The sequence below is a fragment of the Notamacropus eugenii genome, chromosome 1 (genome assembly GCF_028372415.1).
Source record: "Notamacropus eugenii isolate mMacEug1 chromosome 1, mMacEug1.pri_v2, whole genome shotgun sequence".
Lineage (NCBI taxonomy): Eukaryota > Metazoa > Chordata > Mammalia > Diprotodontia > Macropodidae > Notamacropus > Notamacropus eugenii.
In genome coordinates, this window is record NC_092872.1 from 697,433,610 (window position 1) to 697,454,800 (window position 21,191).

The following is a 21,191-nucleotide window of genomic DNA, read 5'->3' on the forward strand; positions in this document are numbered from 1 at the left end:
TCCCAGCTTCTTCTGGCTTCAGGGCAGGCTCTCTTTTCTCCTCTTTGCCTTCTCTTCCTCTTCTAGTCTTTCAATTATTGTTTTTTCTTCATGTCCTATGTCAGTGCCTTATGTAGTCTGGTGGTACCTTCAGGCCTGACTGTACCACACTAGCTACTATAAACTTTGGGATACAGAGAAAGAAGGGTAAACAGTCTCTGCCCTCAAGGAGCTTGCCTTCTCCTTGGAGATATCGCATATCAATATGCATATATGTATAAGTATACATTCTTATATATACTGTCCATACCTAACTTAATTGGACTTCTAACTTTAACCTATATCTAATCATAATATATATTTCTCATCTAACCCTACAAGACCTCTGCCAAACCTTATTCTTATAAATATTTTCTCATAAATATATCACATATATCTATATCTAACTTTCTAACATGTATCATCTAATCTGTCTACATAACATCCATCCAACTATTTATTCATCTATACATTCATCTGTGTTATCTATCTATCTGTGTCTATCTACATCTATCTATTTATCTGTCTATCTACATCTATCTATCTATGTGTGTCTATCTATCTACCTATCTGTCTGTCTATCTATCAGTCTCTTTATTTTTATGTCTGTTTCTCTATGTCTATCTCTCTATGTCTATCTATCCGTCTGTCTATCTAACCTCTCTATCATCTATCTAATCTGTCTATATAACATCTATCTATCATAATTTGAGGAAGGTGAGATCATTAAAAACTGGGTGAGTTACAAAAGGTACACCATACACACATACCATGAGCATAGTATTATAGGATCATAGATTTAGAGCCAGAAGAGGTCGTGAAGTTCAACCCCTTCACTGAGGATGACAAAACCAAGGCCTGGCAATGTAAAGTGTCCTCCTCAAGGTTATGGAAGTAGTAAGTGGCAGAGCTGGTTTTGAACACAATTTCTCTTACTTCACATCCAGCACAACCCCATAATAAGATGCTCTAGTTTATCCTCACTCTCTTTCTTGATGGTGCTCAGAATCTGACTGGCCATTTGGAGTTCATCTCTCCTTTCCGACCTCACCTTTTTAACATTGTGCTATATCCACAGATGATTGAAATCAAAATGCCAGGACCTTTCCCCTCAGTTAATAAGTCAAGTTATTCTGGAGAGAACTAAAGATGCTTTGGGAATTCTGCAAATCCGCAAATTATGGTGTCAAGGAACATGCCTTAGAGGAGGCAAAGGCAAACCACCCCGGTATCTTTGCGAAGAAAACTCAATGGGGTCATGAAGATTGGACGTGACTGAAATGACTGAATGACAAGAAATGTGCATAGAGAGTGAGTAGGTTTAGGGAAGTGATTACTGCAGGTTAAGATGTTGCAGTCCACGGAAGACAGTGACATATGAACTATGTTCAATATGTTCATTGCTCTCTTCTATGGAAACCCCTGGTTTTTGCCTGTCTTTGCCTCATTGGTTGTTTCTCACCCATTCTTTGCTGTTTTGTGCCTCTTTCCTGTTTCCTGTGGCCTCATTCTCTCCACTTTAAGTACGTCTCTTTGTCTACTGTTCACCCTCTATGGTGAATTCCAAGAAATCTTTGTGGGTCTCTAAATGGACCTGCTGCTTTACTCTGGAGAGCAGAGCTGTCCGTCAGCTACAGAAAACTGGGGCAATTGCTCTGGGTCTGCTTCAGGGACTGGGAAATGAAGGAGGTTGCTATGCAAGCTGGTGATTTCAAAGGACCTGAGGCACACACAGTCAGTCATCAAAGTAGCATTTTGGGGGAGAAAGCTAGAGGGGTTAATTGCCCAGTGAGAGAATTCCCCTCTCCCTTTCCCTTATTCATCTTGAGCTACGTGATATCTCCTGTGACAGCTGCATTCTTTCTTTTCCTTAAGGATTCCTTTGTCATTCATTTGAACTGGATTTCACCTGGGTAAAAAGAGTGATGTAGTGTGGGAGAGGACCACACAAAGTGATCACATGGTTTGCCTTTGGCCTATACCCTCTAGGGAGGGCCCTGATGTGTAGATGGGCTTAATTCTCTAGCCTGTCACATCTAATCATTTTCCATGAGAGATTAAAATTCTAAACTCAGAAAGAAAAGGCTAGGAAAAAGTGACAAATCAATCAATAAACATTTATTAAGTACTTTGTATGGGCCAGGTCCTGTGCTACATGCTGGGGATACAAAGAGAAGCAAAAGGCAGTTCCTGCCCTCAAGGAGCTTAAGATCTATTGGATTAGAAATTGGGAAAATATGAAATTTAATTACGAGATGGTCTTTAGCATGATGTTCAGGGGAATATTGCTAGACCATTTCTAGTCATTCTCCCTTGCATGGGAGACCTGTTCAGTTGTCATAAAGAATTTTGTTAGTTAGGATTGTATAAGTTAGTAAACCCGGTGACTTAGCCAGTAGGTTTCTCCATGATCCAAGCTATCTTTTCAAGCATAATGATTCACTGGTTACAGCCATTGCTACATAGGGTGGAAACTTTTCTTACTCTCCTCCTCCCTAGAATGGCATTCTTCTGGTTCTATGACATGATCTTTTTAAAAATTTCTTAAACTTTTAAATGGACCTATGATCTCCTTACTGAGGCCACTCCCTCCATTAGGGCATTTCATCCATGGTCTTCAAAGCCTTCCACAGAGGCTCTACCTAGAGTGCCAGAGGCCATCCTCTAGGGTGTTTTTAATATGGCAATGCTTATCCTGTTTATCTCTTAATTTGTCAGTGTTAAAGCATCAGTCCAACTCCTTTTCCATTCATCATGTATTTGGCAATGTTTCTAATGGTACTCCTTGCATGCAAGTCATCACTGATTGGCAACATGCTATAGTCCCCTGTGCTCACTATGCACCTTTCCATTGGGTCACTGGCAATTTTGGTCCATCTGAGACCTTTTCCTATTTGTGAACTGAAATGTTCACCAAAGATTCTCCCAAAATGCTCTGGTTGCCTTGTTTTCATAAAAAAAGGAAACTGAGAAAGGTAACTAAGGTTAAGTGCATTCTATTGTAAGCGTAATGGGTGCTCATTAAATGCTTGAGGACAGAGTGCTGGACTTGGGCTCAGGAAGATCTGAGTTCAAATTTGACCTCAAACACCTACTAGCTATGTGACTCTGGGCAAGTGGCTTCACCTTGGTCTACCTCAATGTATTTATCTATAAAATGGCACCTGTTTTCCAGGATTGTTGTTAGGATAAAATGAAATATTTGTAAAGCACTTGTCAAACCCTAAAGCATTATATAAACGCTGTTGTTATTATTACTGATAGACTGGTTGGATATGAATCCCGGATAAAATAGCAATCTGCGAAATGAATTCATACATCTGATTATGACTCACCAAGTACTGGTGATTCTCAGGGGCAGAGAGGTGCAGAGGAAAAATCTTTTATTCCAGAGTCAACCTGTGTTCAAGTCCCATCTCTCATGTTCACCTTTGTAGATCTCAGTTTCTTTACCTGTAAAATTAGGGGGTTAGTCTAGATTACCTCTGAGGGACCTTCCAGGTTTATGCTTCTCTGAGGTCTACAAAAGGAAGGATGTATGTATGCTAATGGACATGGGAGATTTTTTTTTTCCTCTTGGAAATAGTAGAAAGAGCACTGGATTTATGATCAAAGACTCCTGGGTTTGAGTCCTGCCTCTGCCGCTTACTTACTTGCAAGACCATTTATTTAATCCTCTTTAACATTATTTTCCTCATCTGCAAAATAGGGATGATAATACATGGAGTACCTACCTCATAGGGTTGTCATGAGGCTCAAAGGAATGAAGTAATGAATGAATGAAGTAATATTTGCCAATGGTTTTGCAAATCAAGCCTTATATAAATGTTAACTGTTATCATTGTTACTTAGAGAGGAAGGGCTCACTTTCACAGTCTTTTGCTTTATCCCACCACCATATTGGCTTGTAAAAGTACACATAATGCCCATTTGTGTTAGAAGAACACAAAGCATCTCCAGTGTCTTTGCCAAGAAAACCCTAAATGGGGTCATGGAGAATCAGACTTGACTGAAACAACTCAACAATAACCCCACATGATTTTTAGGGTTTGTCTTTTTATCATTAAATACATATAAAGCATGAAGAAGTTGGCCATTTGATAGATTATTTTGATCTTATTAAGAGAAGCACAAGGTTGTGTGGTGCAGTGGATAGAACCTTGAACCTACAGTCAGGACCTGGATCCATATCATGACCTTTTGCCCAAGACAAATGTGACCTTGGGCAAGTCCCTTGCATCTCTGGACCTCAGTTTGCTCATCTGTAAAATGAGGGAATCAGACTAGGTGAATTTTAGGGTTCCTTCCAATTCTAAACCTATGCTCCTATGTTAAATGATAGTAACCTACCCTGTAAGATAATGGAATGGTTATATATCTTTGATTGCTCATTATTGCAAAGTATCTAACCAATATGAGTATTCTGAGGCCATGTTTTAAAGAAATGTTCATAAGTGGGCTCACTGTACTCCCATATCTAGAATATAAAGACTATTTGACCTTTTCCCAGTTACAAAATGAAAGACCATAGGGTCATGAGATTGTCAAGTTGAAAGAGACTTTAAAGATGATTTGGTTATTCCCTCCCCCTTCCTTTTCAAAAGCATGCATTAAAAGTGATGAAAGATAAAGAAGCAAGAAGAGCTACATATTGTCATGTAATGGACAAATCCCTGGTCAAAGTCAGCCATATGTCTTGGGTTCAAGTCCTTGTTCTCCTACTTATTAGTGACTTTTGGTAAGTTCCTTCCTGGGTTTCAGTTTCCTCAGATGTAAAACAAGAAGGTTGGACTAGGGCCATTTGAAATTCTAAATCCTATGACTGGACTCATTTTCCTTCATCCTATTGCCATGAAAGGAGGTGTGGTGGCTCTAATAAGAGCAGTTTAGACCCTCATCACCTCTAGCCTGGAATATTAGAATAGCCGCCTAATTCCTGGCTCATGCCTCTTTCTTCTTTCCAGGTCATAAATCTTGCAATTGACAAAGTCACATGCCTACAGCTTGGGTCTAAAACCATGTCATGCCCCTACTCAGTAAACTTGAGTGGCTCCCAGTTCACTCTAGAATCCAAGGTAAGCTCCACTCTGTGTCACAGAAAACCATTCACAACCTGGCCCCACCTACCTTTCCACCCCCTACCTATGTCACACTCAACACACTCCTCCAGCCAAACTGGAATTCTTGCTGCTTGTCACACATGGCTTCCATCATCTCCTTTCCTGTGTCTCTGTTCTGGCAATCTGTATCCCCTCCCCCCATCTCTGGAATGTGCTCCCCCTCATCTCTGCATCTTCAATACTTTTTTTCTCTCCAAAGTTCTGCTTAAATGCTATATTCTACACAAAACATTTCTTCATCTCTCCCTCTCCAGATGTTTAGTATTTATTTTTACATAGTTCATATTTCCATATATATGTATGTACATAAATATATGTACGTGTGTGTATACATACGCATATATTTTAGGGAAAACTCACACAAGGCAAGCGCACACATAGTGGTTAGAAAAAGTGGCACAAGAACACCCTCAAGGTCTCTCTTAACAACTTTGGAATTGATTGTGTGACATGGGAGACATGATTGTGTGACATAGGACTACCCAGCATGACCTGCTCTCATCAGAGAAGGTGCTGTGCTCTATGAGCAAAGCAGACGTGAAGTAGCTCAAAAGAAACACAAGATGTACAACTTTAGAGAATCCACCCCAAATGTTCCCATGGACCATTTGTGCCTGACCTGAGGTAGAACATTCTGAGTTTGTATTGGTCTGATCAGTCATAGAAACACTGTAACTTGACTCTAGCATTGTGATGTCATTTTGGTCTTCTTTGAGAATGAAGGACAACAATCATATGTGTATATACACACACACACGTGTTGTCCTGTACCTAATACAATGTCTTACACATAGCAGGTGCTAAATAAATGTTTAGTTATTGATTGACTGACTGACTGATAAATATGAGGCTTTGGGGTCCATACTATCTGTTCTAAGCAGTTTTGCAAGTTCATTTCAAGACTAAGGCAGGAAGAGAAGGGTATGGCTTGGTCATGGCATGGTTCTAGGACTGAAGGATCTGAAGGATCTAGGACTGAAGGATTTCTGGAGAATCTCTGCACTAGGACTGATCAAGAGCTAGACTAGACATTCTAGACCAATAGTCTTCAGAGTTGAGGCTACCCTTCCTGTGACATTTGTGACGTGAACCCAAGGGGTACACAATAGTCAATCAGAAGATAGAAAGGACAGTACCCAATCTCCTCACAACAGCCAGTTGTCAACTTTGTCCACCACCTGCCTTCATCCATTCTGGTCCAATATCCTCCCGCTCTACATCTTCCTATGCTGGCCTCCAGTGGCAATTTAAGCTCCAGTTCTCTCCTTTCCTTTATTGAACCTAAGTAAGAATGGAGTACCTGCATCAGCCATTGAGCAGGTGAAATCCTACCCTAGTAACTGGTGTGGCAGGTGCCCTTTGGTAGGGTGGGTACCGGCCAGGGCTGTCCCACCCTTTGGGTTTCAGGTAGGACAGACTGAGTCAGGCTGGATGGACAGGCATGGGTAGGTTGAAATTGGCATCATCTGTCTCATGCCATTATCTTTGCCCCGTATCTTTTCCCTCCTTTGAACTTCCTTGTTTCTGTTGTGCATACCTTCATTCTTCCCGTCACCAGGTCTGAAACTTAGGGGTCATCCTTTCGTCTTCACTCTCGGGCTATAGACAGAACCGGTCGCCAGATCTGGTCATTTCTGTCTCCGCATCTTCTCTGTGCCCAGACAACCACCTAGGCCCTCGTAACCAATAGTCTAGGCCAGTGGCATCAAATTCAAGCAAAACGAGGGACCGCTAATACGTACGTAAGTATCCCAGTGGGCAGCGTGCTGACTTAGTTTTAAAATGTAACGTCGTCTGTGGTTTATCGTATTCTTATTTATTTATTTATCATTTATTTATTTATTTCATTCACTCATCCATTTATTTATTTATTTATTATATAAATATATTTATATTATTTTATTATTTATCTATTTATCTATTTTATATATTGTATTATTATTTATTTTATTTATTTATAATATAAATAAATTATTTATTTGTTGTATTTATTGTATTTTTATTTATTTATTATTATATATATTTATTATTATTATTATTATTTACATATTATTAAAAATACATATATTATTATCATTATTTATTTATGTAATGAAATATATAATATTTTATTACATATTATTTATGTATATTTATTTATAAATAAATATATTTATTTATTTTGTTAAACATCTTCCAATCACATTTCAATCTGGTTCAGATTGCACTTGGGAGTTTTGCAGGTTCATATGGTGTTTATACCACGCTGCTCTGGAACATTGTAATAGACTCCTCATTGGAGACATCTTCTTCATCCAATCCATTCTCTACATAAACATCAAAATGATCTTCCTAAAGCACAGGTGTGACCATGCTGCGTCACCTCCTGTCCCAATAAACTCCATTGACTCCATTCACAATTAGGATAAACTATCATGTCATCTTTATCTCATACTTTTTGAACGCCTACTTTTGGGGAAGTTTTATGATGAGCATAATTGTTAGGTTAGGAGGTATTGTTCAGTCATTCAGTCATATCCAACTCTTCATGACCCTGTGGACCATACTGTCCTTGGGATTTTCTTGGCAAAGATAATGGAGTGGTTTGCCATTTCCTTTTCTAGTAGACTAAGGCAAACAGGGACTCAATGACTTTCCCAGGATCATACACCTAGTGATTGAGGCTGGATTTGAACTCAGGTTTTCCTAACCCCAGGCCCAGTGCTCTATCCACTGAGCTAGGCTAGGCTAGTTGCCTAATTTAGGAATATATTTATATAATTTATAAATAAGTCAACATACAAATATTGAAAATGTGTGTTCATAATTTTTATTGATATGGATATATAAAATCAAGAAAGGTTTGGAGACGATTGTCTCTGAACCTAGGTAGCCCCAAGTGTCTCTTTTTTGACCAACATATCCATTTAGGTTTGTTTTGAATGTGATCTTGTCTTACCTTATTAAAACCTCTCTGTCTCTCCATCTCTCCTCTCTCTCTATCTCTTTGTCTCTTTCTGTCTCTCTCTGTCTCTCTCATACTCTTTTTCTTTCTCTGTTGGCATAATGTTAATAAGAGTTAAAGATCTTCCCTGCCTATTAATAAGCCTCAGGTGGGGCCCATTAAGGGAAGCTTGATTAGGGGAGTCTTGTTTTATAGGAAGGCCCACACCTTTTGTTAATTTTTAATGAGGCACTGGGAGGATCATGATGCCTCTGGCTCTGAAAAGTTCATGTATACTCAGATGAGAGGTTTTGCTTTGGGGCTTACTCTTTGGAAGAAGGTTCGTGTGCCAGATGAGACTCTGGGTAGCCATTAAGGAACCCCCTGGCTTTGAAAACCCAGATGTTGGTGCTTCTCTCTCTGGTAACTGTAACGAGACGAGTTAGAGACGGCCCCTATCCATTTCAGGATGCCACACTGAGAGCCTGCCTAGGTAACCTAGGGGCTTGTCAGTAGGGGTGGAACTAGATGGATTTCAGGAGGAAGGGTCTCATCTTTGTTTGCAACATGGCAGTTCTTTGTCCAGCTCCGGATGTCCAGTGGAGAAGACACCCATATAAGGAAAGGTGTTAGGTGATAGGTTCAATGTATAGGCTTAGGAATGTTCACGTAATTAACACTATATATGCATGTGAGTTAGCTGGAATAAACTGGAGTCTTCACCACCTTTGTCTCCCGCCTCATTTCATTACTCACTAGATCAAGGCCTCTTGCCGGACAAGAGCCTTGGGTTGGGGTTAGGGGTTCCTGTAATGGTCTAGGGGACCCCAACAGGAAACTATGTATGTACATATGTAATGGTCAGACAACTGGATCTGTCTGTTGATCTGTGATGTATGTAATACTTATGGTCAGACAGTTAGAAGTCCTGTCTGTTGGTTTTTGTTTCTCTACTTGCATTTTCTCTGTTGGTATATATAATTGAAGAAGATGATTGACCTCTCAAAAGTTGCTTTCCTTTTAGAAAAGCAGATCTAAGAACTTGTGCCAGCAGGTCATCCTGGATGTGTCAGGGTGCTTGGGCTACTGTTGAGTATCAGGGAAGAACTGGTCAAGGAACAGAATCACCAATGGAGATATGAATTAGGGAAGCCTAGAGGTATATGTGTTGTTGTGATGACCCAGCAGAGAGGATGTTACATGAATCAATACTCAGGTTGAATAAATCTCAGCTATTTTGTTGTGGATAGAATGTTGCCTAATCAAGAATGGCATTGAGCAACCAGGCATCCTGTCACCCCAAGATCTCATGTGCCAGCTCTATTGTGCCATTTTTAAAAAATCAAAAATCTCCAGCCTGAGAGAACAACACCACAATTGACTGTCGCTGAGGGTATTGCCTTCTCCTTTCATGGCACATTTTCAGTCTCTTAGCTCTGATTTACTAGCCAAAGCTTTCATCCTGTAGGAGGGGTCACTACCATTTCCACTGTGAAATCAACTGTTTCCTGTCCTCAGTCTCAGGGTCATTATTGTTTGCACAGAATTCCCAGTTGGGCTCACCATCCGCATAGTTCCCTCTCCCCAGAAAAGGAGGTTCTGCAAAGCTATTCAGCAGCATGAGAGATAGGATAGAGCCAAGTGCAGGCAGCATCACTGTTCCCTTCAACCACCCAATGACATTCACTCAAAATAATTCCTACTGACTGCCCTCAAAGACCCTTCCTTCCACAGATGGAGCCTCTTCCCTTCCCCCAACTCTTCACTTCCCTTTCTTTGTCATCTGCTTCTAGGAGGAGCCTTTGCTCTAGCCCTCATGATGATTCCTGTCCCTTGATGGCTGACTTAAGAGCCCCTGACCTGGGCTAACTGTACTCTGTAATCTTGATCCCCACTGCAGGTGAACATGGATGCTGGGTAAGTTGGGGGGCTGCTTCTCTCTCTCCCTGCCCCCTGCCAGGTTCACACTGCTCTCAGGCTCTTCCCCACCTTTGCTGGCCCTCAAGAAAGCATCCCATAAAGTAACTCACATTAAAGAGTAAAGGCTGGACAAATAGATGATTCCTCCCTGGGATACTTGACTGTTGAGAGGCAGTGTAGCACAATGGAAAGCATAATAGGTTTAGAGTCAGAAGCCTGATTCTGTGTACTCTCTGTGTGACCACAGCCCAGTCATTTACTCTCTTGAGCCCTCATTTTTAAAAGGAGCAGGCTGGACTCGTTGTTCCCTGTGGAACTTTTAGCTTTTGAGTCTATGAAACACTTTGAGTTTATGAAATAGCACTGGACTTTGGGTTAGGAGAACTGGGTTCTAGCTCTGGTTTTATGACTGCATGATCTTAATAAGAGGCCATGTCCCAGTTAAACAAATATATCTCTAATGGTGGAATTTTGGTGTAATTTATTATATGTCTCTAATGGTGGTAATTAGCAACAGGTAAATTATTTCCATCTCCCTCAAGATGTAGGCCATAGACAGCTACTTACTCTACCTCCAGATAATGCTAGCCCTGGTAGGATGCCACATGTTGACCTTTGCTTACTGTGCAAAAATTAATGATGATGATAATACCTGACATACATACACACACACACACACACACACACACACACACACACACACACACATATATATCACCTTATGGTTTACAAAACCCTCTATGTGCATGATCTTACTTGGTCCTCACAATGACCCTAGCAGGTTGCTGGCAGAGGTTTTCTTGTCTCTATTTTACAGTTGAAGAAACTGAGGTCTGGGGCAGATGAAGTGATCTGTTTGATTTCACGCAGCCAATTGGTGGCAGGGTCAGAATTTGATGTGGGCTTTTGGATTCCAAATCTAGCCCATCAGACTGTGAGTTCTTTGAGAACAGAGACTGAACTTTATATATTCCAGTCTTCCTTCTTTCATTATTCATACAGAGTCAGACACTTCTTAAACTAGACAGAACCTTAGAGATCATATAGCCAGCCCTTTATTCCTTTTGTCCCTCCATTTTACAGATGAGGAAGCAGGTGCCCAAAGAGATGATCAAGAGATTTGCCAGATTAGCTCATGGCATACTTGAATCTCAAACCCTTGTCTCCTGACTCCTAGTCCAATTCACATTCCTTTAACTGGGGGATCTCTGCCTGATCCCTATCCATAGAGACTCATACCTGAGGATCACAGCACCTTGCACATAGTAGGTACTTAATCAATATTTGTTCAGTTGTCCTGGATTTAGTTCCCAGAAAGAGAAATGGTCAAAGGGAAACAGAGGAAGTGACAAAGGATGGGCTGGCACGGTGGCCATGAGTCACGTAGCCTGTTTGGCTCGCTCTTTAATTTTGGGTCACCCACGAAACAGGAAATTCTCTGATGCCTTATTCAGCCCAAAGAGAGTGTGGCACACTTGGTTGTCCTCCAGCTGGGTGTTTGGAGTCAGCCGGGTGTCATCTCTGACAACCCAGAATGTGGTCCAAGCACATGAGAACCAGGTTGGCTTGTCCCCTGCTGACCTTTTCAGTGGGTTATTCCAAAGTTTTGTACGCTGATTTATCCAATTTGTTCATTATTCAGCCTGGTGTAGTAAGAAACTTGAAGTCAGAAGATGTCGGTTCAGAGCCCAGCCCTGCTACTTATTAGTCAGGTGATGAAGGACAAGCCATTTAGCTTCTCTGGGTCTCAGTTTCCTCATCTCTAAAATGGGCACAATTCCTGCCCTGCCCATGTCACAGGGTTATTTACATAACCTTAGGATTGAAGAGTCGTTAGGAACCTCAGAAGGCATCCAATCCAAGCCAGGGATCCTCTCTACCATCTTCCTGACAAGTGAAGTTCCTATTTGCTTATTTTCAGCTTCTTCAAAAATCTGTTGCTTCACTAATGTGAATATTTTCTTTACTCACAAAGATCACAATGTTGTTACAAAGATTTTGAATCATTTGTGGCTGAAAAAAATCATCTCCCTTCAGCCCTCCTTGTGGGGAGCCCCCCATAAGTTTATCTGGATTGGTCTTTGTGTGAGAGGTGACTAGGATGATACTCAAGACCGCTCCAGCATCATGGGATCTTCTCTGCCCTGGGTCACCATCCTGACACAATGAGGTGCCAGGATAGGATGGCAGTGACTTGAAATTTGTCATGAAGATCAAGTGAAAACAATATTATTGACACAAACTCAAGACTGCTAAGTGAATGTAAGAAGGGGCTAGCTATCCACCCACAATCCATTTTTCCAAAGGTAACCTTGGGGACAAGTGGAATTACAGGACATTTTGTCAAACAGCCAAAGCTGATGGACGAGGTTATGCTGAAGGGGTCTTTGACTACAGTGTGCTGGAGGCTTTAATCCCAGGGCTGGTGACTGCCACTTCCTTCCAGGGCTCCTGCAGTTGGCAGCATTTTCCCTTGTCTTGGGATTCAAGTTTTAGGGGAGTATTGAGTTTTATTAGCAAAAAATTCAATAACTTCTCTCCTTCATTTCAAACACAAATGCATATAGAAAATTCATGGAAATTGTTATGATTTTTATAAAAAGCACCATATCGAACCAAACAAAATATTTCTGCTTGCCTCTTGCTTCATCATTTTACTATTTAAGTACCAATAGCTCACATGTATACGGTGCTTTTGCAAGCATATCCAAGGTAGGTCATGTTAAATATTATTATTCCTGGAGTGTAGGGATTGTTTCATTTTTCTTGTTTGTTTTGTTTTTGTTTTTTATTTCTTCAGTGCCTAGAATTGTGCTTGGTACAGAGCAGCCTCTCAGGAAATGCTTTCCAATTCATTGATTTTGCAAATGAAGAAATTGAGGTCTGCTTATGTTAAGTGAGTTGTCCAAGGTCAAATGGCTGATAAGAGGCTTAATTAGACCCAGAGCCTAATTCTTGAGTCTAAATGCCCAGGTCCAGGAATCTTTTAAATTCATTCTTATTTCAATAATAAAAAAAAAAAGGAATGACTCACAATTATTTAATGCTTTCAGGTATACACACAACACATTTCTTCCTCAATGGTTTTGGGAAATACATTGTTTGAATTAACATGTTATCTCTATTTTATAGATAAGGAAAATCAGCCTCAGAGAAATTAAGAGACTTACCCAAGGTCACACAATTATTCAGTGCCAAAGTCAGACTTTGAACCCCCAACTCCAAAGTCAGCACTCTTTTCATTATACTCATAATACTTTGGGTGATTCATCTGTATTGGCCCTTTCACAAATGCAAGCTGTAACCCTGTACTTCTTTGTCCTCCCACCTCATGCTTTAGCAAATAGTCTTTCTGGGATGCTGTGGCCAAAACTAGCTTTCAAAGGTGATAAAACCTAATGGTCAACCTGGTGATAAGATTCTCCAAATTGAGGTGGGCTAGTCCTGGGATGCCAGACACACCAGCCATTGCCACTCTATATTCAGCCTTTCAGCCTTAATAGCACCTGCGAGAGTTCATCTTCTGCTGCACAGCCTTCAAGAGTGCTGGGTCATCATCTGTTTCAAATTTATCCCAACTTAGATCCTTCTGCCACCTAACTGTTCAAGTCAATCTCCCCAAAACACAGATCTGACTATGTCACTACTCTACTCTATAAACCCCAATGGCTTCCTCCAGGATTAGATATAATAACAATGATAGTTAACATTTATATGACGCTCTAAGGTTTACAAATATTATCTCAAATGACCCTCACGTATACCGTGGGAGGTTGTCGCTATACAGTCATTTTTCAGTCATATCTGAATACTTGTGACCCTTTTTACGTTTTCTTGGCAGGGATGCCGGTGTAGTTTGCCATTTCCTTATGCAGCTCATATTGCAGATAAGGAAACTGAGATAAACAGTTAAGTGACTTGTCCAGGGTCACACAGTTAATAAGTGTCTGAGGCAAAATTTGAATTCAGGAAGAGTCTTCTTGACTCCAGGTCTAACACTCTATCCACCATGGTGTCACCTAGCAGCCCTAAGGCCTAGCATCCAGAGATGAAGTGTCCTGTGTAAAGTATATCAAGGAGATTGGGGTCAATGGAGGGACAAGTATGGGGTGAGGGGAAATAAGAGGTAAGAAGATTGAAAAGGCAGGAAGATCTTTTAAAAGCCAAACAGAAGATTTTATAATTAATCATAGAGATCATAGAGAGCCACTGAATATGACATAGTCAGAACCATGCTTCAGATCAGTTAGACATATAGTGGAGAATGGACTGAAGGAAGGAGACCTGAGGTAGAGGGACTAAGTAGACAGCTTTTCAGTAGTCAAAGTATGAGGTGCTGAGGGCCTGTACCAGGATGATGAAAATATCAAAGGAGAGAAGGGGAAATCACAAAGATAGAAGAGCTGGGGCTTGGTAACTGATGGGACAGATGGAATAAGAGTGAAAAGTTAAGGATGTTACCAATATGGAGGGCCCAAGTGACTGGGAGGATGGTAGTACCCTGGAAGTGATAAGTAAGGTTAGAAAAGGGGAGTGTTTATGGATAAAGACGATGAATTCACAGACACGCTAAATTTAAAATACCTACAAGATATCCAGTTCCAGATGTGCAGTTGCAGATGTGAGGTCAGGAGAGGGGTTAGGACTGGATAAATCTATCTGAGAACCATTTTCATAGAGATAACAATAGAACCCATGGGAACCGATGAAATCCTTTAGTGAAATAAGGAAGGAATAAAGGTCGAGGACAGAACCTTGAGGAACACTCCTGGTTACTGGGCATGACTTGGATGAAGATCAGAGAACGTACAGTCATTCAGGTTGGAGGAGAGCCAGGAGAGAGCAAGGGTCACAGAAACCTGGAGAAGACAGATCATCCAGGAGAAGGCAGTGGGCAGAGGCAAAGTCAAAGTGAAAAAGGATGAGGAGGGAGAAAAGGTCTTTGAGTTTGGCAAGTAAGAGATTGCAAGAAGCTTCCATTCTGTATGTATCCGGAATGTTCCTATTTACATACATGGTGACTCCTATATCATGGGGGTAGACATCCTGGGACAAACTTCCAGAAGAACATAGATGAAAACTGCCCAGAATAAGCTAGCATGGATGATTTGCGGTCTTTAGAAGGAAGTCTCTCATCAATGAGATCATCCATCCTTTTGAATAGTTGAGTTTTCATCTTCATCAGAGTATAAGCTCTCGGAGGACAGGCATTCTTTTTCGTTTTTTTTCTTTGTATTCACAGTGCTTATCAAAGTGCCCAGCATATAATAAACACTTAATAAATGCTTACTGATTGACTAAATGATTTCCCAAGGTCACCCAGCTATTTAGTGGCAAAGCCAGGCTTAGAATTTGAGTCTTTTGACTGGTACCCATTTCATTATGCCATAGTATATTAATGGGGCAGCTAAGTGACTCAGTGGATAGAGCACCAGCCTCAGAGTCAGGAGGACCTGAGTTCAAATCTGGCATCAGATACTTACTAGCTGGGTGACCCTCAGCAAATCACCTAACCCTGTTTGCCTCAGTTCCCCATTTGTAAAACAGGCAGGAGAAGAAAATGGCAAAGCACTGCAGTATTTTTGCCAAGAAAACTCCAAATCAGGTCACAGAGAGTTGGACACAACTGAAATGACTCAACAGCAATGAATGGACAGGATGCTGGATTTTGAGTCTGAGAGATCTGGGCCTACTTCTCATCTCAGATCCACCATATTAATATTAATGTTAATTAATAATAATTGATATTAATCCATGTGATTGAGGTCAAGATCATTGGGTCAATTGGCCTTTCAGAGACTCACTTTCCTTATCTGTAAATGGGAATATTACTATTCACACTATAGCTCTTAGGTGATCATTGGGAGGAGATCATTTTATGAACCTAAAAGTTCTGTAGAAATGTGAGTTATTATGATTGTTTATTCCTTTGCCATTCGAGTCTTGCCATGAGTTAAGACTCTTTGAGGCCCTGCAAGGACCAGAAGGGGTAAGGCCAAAAGATCTCTCTGAGAGCTTCAAACTCTGAGTGGACCCACAGAGATGGTATGGACATCTCCTCACCATTTCCTCTGTCATCCTTTCTGTTTTGCTTAAGCAGACCATACACTTGCCTCTGACCTTTGTCCCTGCCTTTGTTGGTACTCAATGACAGAATGGCCTTAATCCCTCATCTAATCAACAGCCCTGCAAATACTTGAAGACACCTCTTGTCCCTCCCCCACCCCTTAATTCTGTTCTGCAGGACCAGAGTATCCATTTCCTTAACCAAGCTGTACAATGTGTCCCCAAGTATTCATCAGCTTTAAGCAAGACAACCTGTAATACAGATCACAAGATCATAGATGTAGAGACCATCAAGGCTGACTTCCAGATGTGAAAACTGAGGCAGAGCGAGGGCCAGTGATTTTGTCCATGATCTTATTGCTAGGTAGGATTTGGCCTCAAACCTTCTTGCCTCCAGGATGGGAGCTTCATCCACTTACCACCCAGCTACCATGTGCCATAGTGGTTACCTGGTCACCCTCCTCCATTTGGATCTTCTCAGGTTTATCAGCATCCTTCCTAAAATTGGATTTTCCCAAGCTCTACATAGTATTTCAGTTGTGGTCTGACTAGGGCCGAGAACAGCAGGATGATGGCCTCCCTAGTTTCCGACACTTTGCCCTCTCAACACAGATAAAGATTTCACTGTGTTAACATTTTTGTGAATGCTGTTTTATTCCATTGATTCATGTTGAGACTGTGAGTCACTGAAACTACCAGTTTTTTTTTCACGTTTTTCTTTTTCATTTCTTATCTAACCAGGTCATCTCCACTCTATCATGTCAATAATCAGTTTTGCAAAATGTAATTTAAACATATAAGTAGGAATATTTTCCTAACACTACTAAATCTAACTAGAGTATAGCTCTCATTTAATTTCTTTGAAATCTAATCAAATCACAATTGGGGGAGGGAGGTATATGTACAAAAAAAGTTTTCATTCCCCAAAACAATAAAGGTGAATAAAGAAATTCAAAGGAATTTTTAAAGAGTTCTCCCCTCCCCCCCACCTCCCAACCCCCCACAACACTAGGCACCTATTTATATAGGGAGCTGCTGCTATCTATATAGAGGTAGGTAGGTAGCTTAGTGGACAGAGCTGGGCCTGGATTCAGAAAGGCTTTTCTTCCTGACTTCAGATCTGGCCTCAGATACTAGCCATGTGACTCTGGGCAAGTCACTTAACCTTATTTGCCTCAGTTTCTTCATCTGTAAAATGAGCCTGAGAAGGAAATGGCAAAGCACTGTAGTATCTTTGCCAAGAAAATCCCCAAAAGGGTCACAGTCAGATGTGACTGAAAATGACTAAACAACAGCAAAGTTGCTGCTGACAGGAAATCTCCCTCTTGTATCCTTATAGGGATAGCCTTATAGGGAGCTGCTTGGACCACTGAAAAATTAAGTGACTTACCCAAGGTCACACGTCCATTGTATGTCAAAAGCAGATCTTCCTGATTTCAAAACCATTTACTACCTTAAAACCATTGAGCTATGTAATTCTTGTCTTTAAAGATACATAGCACTAAGAAAAAGTATAAGGAATGCTGAATTTCAACTGGTCTGATCCTTGCATTTTAAAATCACTCTGAACAGTTTTACTTCAAATTTTTCAAGATTCTATCCCAAACATATTTTATTGAGAATTGAGGGATTAATTTTATATTCTCTACTTGCTTAATAGATGACCTTTATTCTACAAATAAAAGATGAATGGAATGGTTTTGGACATTGATATTTACATGTTATTCCAGTATTTCTTAGTGTCAATTGTCAAGAGTCTTCGTAGGAGAAATCCAGATTTATTCTGGTGAATTTTCCAATTGTATAAAAATAAGAGTTGGCGAAAACCTTTTCCAGTAGCCGTCTGGTTCCAGGGTTTTCGGTCTGTCATGATCAAAGAAGGCATTCTACTATTCCCATCCACTTACAACTACCAAAATACTGCTTCCTGCCAAGAAAGTGGCTCACGACAGGAATAATAAACCATCCCAGAAACTCCATACAGCCCTTGACTTTCGTATGATTCAAAGTATATTTATAGGTCTTCATTAATTATTACACCCAGTAGTCCTGGGAGTGAAGCCCCTTCTTCTTATTATAAACCAACTCAGAGCAGAGAGGATTAGTGACTTGCTTAAGGATGAGTGGCTAAGATAGAACTGAGAATCTACGACTTTGGTTTACAGGGAGAAAGAGACCAGAGATTTTACTGTATTCAATACTATTTTTAAAAAGGAATGTAGTGAAAAGAATGCTGGACTGAGTGTCAAGAGACCAGAGTTCAAATCCTGGCTCCCATCTCTCCTAGCTGTGTAAAGGTGGGCAAATCATTTATCTCTATGAGGATCAGCTTTCTGATCTGTAGAAGTGGGTTCATAATACTACCTATCTCACTGTTGTAAGGAAAACCTTTTGTAAGCCTTGAGGTTTTGTGGAAATAATAATAATAATAGTTAACATATCACACTTACTATGTATCAGACATTGTGCTAAGTATTTAATTATTCTCATTTGATTCTCATAACAACCTTGGAAAGTAGGCACTATTACCATTCTCATTTTACAGATGAAGAAACTGAGGCAAACAGAGGGATAAGTGACTTTCCCACAGTCACACAGCTAGGAAGTATCTAAGGCTGCATTTGAACTTGGGACTTCCTGATTCCAGGCCCAAAGCTCTATCGATTCACTTCCTAGCTGCCTACCGACTCCCTGCCTTACTGCTGTAATTCAAACCCTAGGGAAGCCCTAACTTTTAATGGAAATAGTAATAATAGTGATAATAGCAGGAGCTGACATTTGTGTAGTCCTTTAATGCTAGGCACTGTGTTAAGAACTTTACAATTATTTCATTAGCTTCTCACAGCACATTTGGGAAGTAGGTGCTATTATCATCCTCATGTACAGAAGAGTAAACTGAGGCAAACAGAGGTTAATTATCTTGCCCAGGGTTACCCAGCTAGTAAAATGTCTAAGGCTAAATTTGAACTCAGGTCTTCCTGACTCCAGGCCCAGTGCTCTATCCATTGCACTACCTAGTTCCCTACCAACTAACTACCTTACCTGCTCTAAGGAGAAAACTCTTTGTAGGCCTTAGCATTTTGTGGAAATGGTAGTTGTTACTAAGTGTGATTAGTAATATAAACAAAACAGTCTATTTTATAATGTCTAGGATATTTACAGCAGCTAGGTGGTATGGCAGAGACAGCACTGGGCCTGGAGTCAGGAAGACTCATCTTCCCGAGTTCAAATCTAGCCTCAGACACTTACTGTGTGACCCTGGGTAAGTCACTTAACCCTGTTTGCTTCCGTGTTCCTTCTGTCAAATGAGCTGAAGAAGGAAATGGCAAGTCACTCCAGTGTCTTTGCCAAGAAACCCCAAATGGGGTCAAGAAGAGTCAGACATGAATGAAGATGACACAACAACACCAAGAATAACACCAACAATAACACCACCACCAACAAAACAACAACACCACCACCACCATCACCAACACCACCAACACCAACAACAAAACACCAACACCAACACCAACAACACCACCGCCACCACCAACAATAACACCACCAACAACACCAACAACAAAACACCACCACCAACACCACCACCACCACCACCAACAAAACAACATCACCAACACCACTACCACCGCCAACAACACCAACAACAAAACACCACCACCAAAACCACTACCACCACCAACAACACCAACAACAAAACAACACCACCAACAACACCACCACTACCACCACCACCACCAAAACAGCACCAACACCAACACCAACAAAACAACAGCAAACAACAACAAAACAGCAACAAAACAACAGCAACAACAAACAACCACAAACACTACCACCAATACCAACAACACCACCAACAACAAAACAACAACAGCAACAACGACAAAACAACACCACCACCACCAACAAAACAGCACCAACAACACCAAACAACAGCAAAACAACACCAACACCAACAAAACAACAAACACCACCACCAACAAAACAGCAACAAAACAACAGCAACAACAACAAACAACAATAAACACCACCACCAATATCAACACCAACAGCAACAACAAAACGACAACAACAAAACGACAACACCAGAGCCAACAGCAGCAACAAACAACACCAACAACAAACACCAACAACACCAACAACAATAACGACAAAACAACAAAACCACAACACCAGCACCAACAAGAAAACAGCACCAACAACACCAAACAACAGCAAAGCAACACCAACACTAACAAAACACCAGCAAACAACAACAACAAACAACAAACACTACCACCAATATCAACACCAACAACACCAAACAGCAGCAACAACGACAAAACAACAATAAAACCACAACACCACAGCCAACAGAAGCAACAAACAACACCAACAACAAACACCAACAACACCAACAACAATAACGACAAAACAACAAAACCACAACACCAGCACCAACATCACCACCAACACCAACAAACAACAACTAGTTTTCACTGGGAGCACAGGCTGGCCTGGTGAGAAATATCCTTCCCTCGATTGCTCCTCACCTGGGGTTTCCCATTCACTCAGGACCCTTCCCTTTTTTCCTTGCAGTCATCTGTGCAAGAAGGTCAAAGAGCATTTGTAGCAGTGTCAATATCGATAGTGAAGTCTCTGAGTTTGAGGACAGGGGACAGGGTAGACAGGAAGATGATGGACCAGATACTAAGTTCCTTGAGGAAGCAGGCAGTAGTGACCTCAAAGCTGGTAGATCATTGAAATGAGGACTTGGGGAGGGTGATTTGGATGGACCGAGTCAACTTCAGGGGTAGGTAATGGAAGCAAAGGAAGAATCTGACCCAGTATATGTTGGAAGTAGGCACGAAAAAAGGAGCAGGCAGCATTGGGGAGGCTTGACAGGGAGACAGTGACTTTTGGGGAGACCTAGATTAGGTTTCTGTGAGCACAAGATGATAAAAAGTGAATTAAAAGAAGAGATCTAGGATGATGACGGCTTTGCCAATAACAGAGTGGTGATTTCAGAGGGTGGGGCGGAAAGAGGAGCAAAGAGGTGCAAGAGTTGGGTCTGAGGACTTCATAGAACATGAACAATGCCTCACACTCAGTTGCTCTAATGGCATGTTTTACTGGTAATAGGCAACCAGTTTGGTTCAGGGAAC